Below are 6,375 nucleotides of genomic sequence, written 5' to 3'. Positions count from 1 at the left end.
TATAATGATGGTGAATCAAAACTCTCTAAAACCTATATGGCATATTTTCAACCTGATGACTAATATTAATTATGAACCAAGTACAGAAGAGTTTGAAGGGGACACAGGCTTGGGCCCGACGGGGGAGACGGAGCCCCAGGACTGTTGAAGCCTGGAAGTCCCCTGCCCTCCCCCTGCCCTCCCCCTTACCCCCTCTGCCGCTTTGTGGCTTCCCCCTCCCTCTACCCTTGCCCACTCTGATAATCTAGCCATGACTAGCAAAAGCACAGCCAGGTCCAATGGGCAGCCCCAGGCCAGCAAAATATGCCAGTTCAAATTGGTCCTGCTGGGTGAATCTGCAGTGGGGAAGTCTAGCCTGGTGTTACGTTTTGTCAAAGGGCAGTTCCACGAGTACCAGGAGAGCACCATTGGAGCGGCCTTCCTCACCCAGTCGGTTTGTCTAGATGATACAACAGTCAAGTCTGAGATCTGGGACACAGCTGGGCAGGAGCGATACCATAGCTTGGCCCCCATGTACTACAGCGGTGCCCAAGCTGCAACTGTGGTTTATGACAGTACTAATCACGAAACCTTCACCCGAGCAAAGACATGGGTAAAGGAACTACAGTGACAGGCCAGTCCTAGCATCGTTATTGCCCTGGCGGGGAACGAAGCTGGCCTGGCCAGCAAGTGCATGGTGGAGTACAAAGAGGCCCAGGCGTGTGCAGATGACAACAGCTTATTGTTTATGGAGACTTCATCCAAGACAGCTATGAACGTGAACGATCTCTTCCTGGCAATAGCTAAGAAGTTGCCAAAGAGTGAACCCCAGGATCTGGGGGATGCAGCAGGCCGAAGCCGGGGTGTGGATCTCCATGAGCAGTCCCAGCAGAACAAGAGCCAGTGTTGTAGCACCTGAGGGCGCGGCTAGCAGCGAACAAGTATGGAGCTAGCACGAGAGCCAGGAAATAACCTCCCTCCCCACCGCTCAGCACACAGCCCCTACGCTAACAGCACACAGGGCCCTGGCTCCCAAGGGCTGCCTCTTGACAGCTCCATCACGGCACTTTGTAACGCTTCAGCAACAACACCAGGCAGCTGTTGCCACTGACCTCCTACCCCTGCTCTGGGGCTTGGGGGTCAGATCCCCCAGGACTTACCTTCCAAAACAAACTTTCTTCACTTTGTATTATAGGTGCAAGACAGTGACCTACTTATCTTTCCTCCTCCTCCCCACTTTTTCAGAAAACTCTTTTTTGTCTCCTGCCCCTTCCCCTTCTGCTTTTGGTCAGTCTCTGTTCTTAATCCCCTTTTCTTCCCCTCCCCAGGATGGAGAAGGTAGTGAACCCAAGAAGTGAGGAAGGAGGTTTCCAGTTCAGTCACATTAAGGACCCTGGGCTCAGAGCAGTGGGGAGTAAGGAAACATTTCCTTTTTGTTTTCATTTGTTTGGAGTTTCTCATATTTGAAAACACTGAGTTGGCCTTGTGGAGGGTGTTTCTAGGTAGAGGTGAGAAAGGGAAGGCACGCTCTCAGGCACCAGGTTGGAGTCTTGTTAGCTAACTGGGTAGAGGTGGAAGAGGTGGAGATGCAGTGTCATCTGTGGCTCAGGAACTCTTCTAAGGCTTACTTTCCCCTCACCCAGCCTCCTAGGTAGCTTCTCCCCCATAGTGGGGGAGATTCTGGACCCCAGAGCCCTCCAAAGAATCTTCACTGGTTGCCTGCATCTTTGACTCTGCTGTGATCTAAATGGAGGAGGGACCAGTTTCTGACATCCATCCTCTGACTTACACATATGCATTTTTTTCCTCTCTGGCCTTCAGATGGCCTCAGCCCCAGCCACTATATCCCCCTGCAGTTTGCACTTTAACTGATGGTAGTTCAGTTGTGATACTTGTTTTATGGGGGTTTTGATTGATTTACCTGCCCTCTTAACTTTGTAATTAAGTGGAATCCGAGGTGTATATGAGGTTTGGGGAGGGGCTGTAGAGAACAGTACCGCTGGCAGCTACTCAAGCCCAATCTCCACTGCTAGCTTCCTCCAACTCTGATTCTTACTTCACCTATATTCTTGCCAGCCTGACTCTTGGGTATAGGTTTACCTTTCCCGAGGAATTAACTGAGCAACTGGAGAGCAGTCTCAGGCTAGCATAGGCCATTGTAGGGGAGTGAAGAGGAGTCGGCAAGAGGGAGGAATTTTCTGTCCTTTCCCAGGTTCCCATTCAATTTGATCCACCCATTACCATGTCTTTTCTACTTCCCTGTAAATAGGTATGATCTTTATTCCCACTGTACAGTCTGTTCTGCCCCCCACCTCCCATCAGGCCCTATTTCTTTTCTCCTTTGTTAGTATCTTCAGTTTGGTCCCTCCATGCTTAGCCCCCAAACCCATCCCCCATGCAGTCAGTGGTTTAATCCACGTGCCATAGGGGGGTAGCACCACAGAGGCCTACTTGTGGCCCCCTAATATCATAACACCTGTTCCTGTGGACAGGGAACCACTGGCACTGAAGGTCCCTCACAACTGTCTCACATCACCAGAGGACAGTGGTCCTTTCTAAATGTCTAGTCTCTCTTCACATCTCTCATCAGGTATTTTAAGATGTCTTTGGGAAGCCATCAAGGCAAGAGAGAACTCTAAATCCCTTCTTGTTCTAGCCCAGGGTTTTGAGGAGATTGGGGGAAATAAGATAGGAGAGGCCATAGTGACCTAGGATTGGAACCTTTCTGCCCTTTTGGCTTGCGGACTGCCTTCTGTCCCAGAGAAGCTGAGAAATCCATGAAGCTGAGCTTCTGAAGGACCCAGCTTAGGTTCTTCCACTTACCCCTAAATTCCCTCCCTTTACCAGGGACAGCCTTAGTTCCCATGGCCCTGAAACACATACACGTTTTCCCTTCATTTTCCCAGCACCCACTAGCCCCCCAAAGCAGCCAGTACGTCCTTACAAGTGGAAGAACTACGATGGCTCTCTTAAGTTTCTTAGAAATGAAGTTCTTTCTCTGTGTAGTTTTCCCCATGGAGCAGTAGTGAAGATGTTTCATTGCCTTGGGGCTGGGAAACCATTTCTCCAGGTTTCTTCTCCCCTCCCCTGCCCCCCTTAGGAACAGGATTGGCCTTAGCTTCTGGGCCTATCTGCTGCCTTCCTCTACTTCCTATTAGCTCTTCTGCTTTCCTTTGAGATCTGTTAGGCTTAGGGAATCTTAGTTTTTATTTCCCAGCTCTTCATTTTTTTCTTCTGATTTTTTTTTTTTTTTTTTTTTTTTTTTTTGCTTCTAAGAAAGCATTTGCCTTTTTTCCCTTTTCTTCCTCTCCCAACATAACAATCGTGGTAACAGAATGCGACTGCTGATTTACCAATGTATTTCATGTAAGTAAAAAGGGAGAAAAAAAAAAAAAGAATAGTTTGAAGGTTATAATAAAAATTTAAGCAGCAAAGATCCCATATAACTTGGATTCAAATCCTGGCTGTGGTGCTAGCTGTGTGATTACAGGATGGGCTATTTAACCTCACTGAGACAAGTTCCATCTACAATGATACTAGAAACGTCTCTAACTCCAAACCAGCATATACAGGGAATCACTGACTAATTCAGTACAGGAAAAACTAGGATGTAGGAAGGTATCAAAATAAGACAACTGTGCTTCAGCTCTCAGACAAAGCTGACAGTAAAATTCCCTAAAGTGTTACCAACAATCCTGGAGTGGCACATACCATAGGTTGGCTCACTTAGCAACCATGCCAACCCCTTTGCCATCCTCTATTATGGAGGACAGAAAGGAAAGTACTCAGCCCCTCACCTCCCAGAATAAAGATAAAACAATATAAAGAAGGAGATAGGAGTATCAATCAACAAGGGCCAGCAATACAGTTTGGAAGTCAGAAAGTAGAGCGAAGTGGCTGATGGTAGAAAAAGAGCAGAGACTACACGCTGCGGGGAGTGGGGTCCTGCTGTGGAGGTGGTAGCTGCCCTGTGCTGGACAAGGAGATGACACTTAGCAGAAGGAAGAGGGGGCTGAGAAGGGGCCTGAACACCTTGCTGGCTATTCACCCAAGTTTGCCTGCGACCAGTTCAGCCTAGTGACCCACCGCACAGACAGGAAACCAAGGCGGTCACCGTGGGTTTGGGCCCCCAGAGTAAAGCCCTCAGCTTAATACCCAGCTCCTCTCTTGCCCACACAGAGCAAATTCTAGTTGTCAAGAAGCCCCATCCACATTTACAGAGTTGGAAATCAGCCTACAGAACACAGATCTAGGTCTACTAAAGCCAAGGTGGCCCAGACTGGCCGCTTAGACACTCAACCAGGTCTTCATTCTTAAATACAGAAGGACAAACAATGATCAACGACACACATATGAAGAAAACCAGGAACATGAAAGCAAGGTAAATAAGGACTGTACTCTTTCATAAGGGAAATAGATGAATCGAGGAATGAAATAAATTACTTAGAAAATTATAAAAACAAACTCCAGCTACTGAATTGTGAAATTAAACATATATGTGTGTATATATATTTTTTACCATATTTAATTCACATATTTAATACATTGTGCCATATTTAATAGTAAATATATAAATAGTTTAAGAACATGACTCTCTAACCAGACCACCTGGGTTTTGAATTTTAGCTCCATTACTTACTAGGTATATTTAAAAGCATATAGTGATTTAAAATACTAGCCTCATACAGTTGTTGCAAGGATTAGTGAGTTCCTTTACGAATGCATCTATGCCTCCCCATCTTAAGCTCTACATGAGTCTGACCTATTACTGTAACATGTATGGTACTTTCCAGGACAGAAACAAAAGGGCAAAGGGTATGGGGGGATAATGAGAGAACAGGTAAATGACATAAAATATTGTAATCGAAAGGTCCAACCTCCAGCTAATAAGATGACTCTGCTAGTTGTGAAAAACTTTTAGTATCACCAACTCTGCCAAGTATGACTGACAGAATTTAGGAGACAGCAGTGGGAGCAAAGTTGGGAGGAGAGTCAGGAGTGCTGATGTCTCCAGCTTCCCTGGTGAGGTGTCAAACGTCAGTAGAGCAAGATATCTAGGTTAAATATTTTATTTAAAAAAAAAAAAAACAAAACAGGTAACCGATAGAAAGTTTGCAAATAATAGAATTATTGGAAATTGGGAGGAAGAAGGAAAGGCAGAGTGATGGGTCATGAAGCCTCAACTTTCACTTGGAGAAGTTGAAAGACCAAGAAGTTATAGTATAAACATGTTAATGTAAAGTAAGTAGGCTTCCAAAAGAACTAAAATAGGAATGGTTAAAAGGAGTTGCCTCTGGTTAGTAGGGTGAGGTGGGGCAAGGTGGGGTTAGAAACTGGCTTTTTGTCCTTAGCTCCTCTATATTCTTTGGCTCTTTTTCTTTGTGTGTCTATTATTTGATATCAAGTGTTATAAAAGAGAAATGGACTCTTTACTGTAAACTTTTGGTGGCAGAGTGTGGGTCTTATTTCTTTTCTTTTTCACCATAATTATTTTCTTTCTAATCTAGAGGATGCATCTTTAAATGGTTGTTTTCCACTTTCTGTCCCAATGTTATCATTAAAATAATAAGCAATTCTGCCGGTAAAGAATAAATCGTTCAGGGGTTGAGACCCTGGAATGAAATGATTAAATCACCAGGGGAAAATTGAGGTTCCAATTTAGCTGCTATATATGCAAGAATATCCAAACTTTAAAACCATATGAATTTTTTAAATTACTTATAGATTTTGCTGAATTGATTATAAAGTATAGCTCTTGCTCAGAGAAGTGATTCTATGTTATTTTTATCTTGTTTTTTTCAGTTTTTTTCATCTGCATCTTATTATAAATGGCCAAATTAATATTTGAGCAGATACAAATAAGAATATTCATAAGCTACAAAATAACATGTTTACCTTTAAAAAAAAAAAGCACTTAGATGCCCCTTCTATTTATCAGTCAACTTCCTGAAAACTAACTCTAATCTCTCTACCCTGCCTTCATTTCTTTTCCAGATACCCCCTCCTCATTGCCCCTCAATCCTCAAGGTTTCCAATGAGCTATTCTTGTTTGGTTGCTTGTATTCATGTGTCTCTCAGCCAGCATGGGACACAACTGGCCAGTCCCCACTTCTCCATCCTTCTCCTCTTATGGCATACAGCCTGGTTCAACTCTTTGGACTCACAGGGCACATCCACAGTGATTTACTCCTTTCCCCAACTTCCAGATCACTGCTGGATCTCACCACCACAGTTCCAGATCTTTCTAGATTTTAAGTTTCTCAAAGTCATGGATCAAATATTCAACCTTGCTTCCTTCTCACATGGTGACCAGTACAGTACTGGGTAAATAATAGGTCCAAAAGATATTACTTTTTGTTTAAAACTTTAATGATTGACTCTCCAGATTCCTAACAT

At 44.3% G+C, this 6,375-nt stretch overlaps 1 pseudogene; it reads left to right on the top strand.

Moving 5' to 3' along the window:
- Positions 1 to 213: 213 nt before the first annotated feature.
- Positions 214 to 908, top strand: LOC132368718 (ras-related protein Rab-5B-like; annotated as a pseudogene).
- The last annotated feature ends 5,467 nt before the right edge of the window (positions 909 to 6,375 follow it).

This window comes from Balaenoptera ricei, chromosome 7, assembly GCF_028023285.1.
Source record: "Balaenoptera ricei isolate mBalRic1 chromosome 7, mBalRic1.hap2, whole genome shotgun sequence".
Lineage (NCBI taxonomy): Eukaryota > Metazoa > Chordata > Mammalia > Artiodactyla > Balaenopteridae > Balaenoptera > Balaenoptera ricei.
The sequence above is the reverse complement of the archived record's forward strand: the minus strand, read 5'-3'. Positions and strand labels throughout refer to the sequence as shown.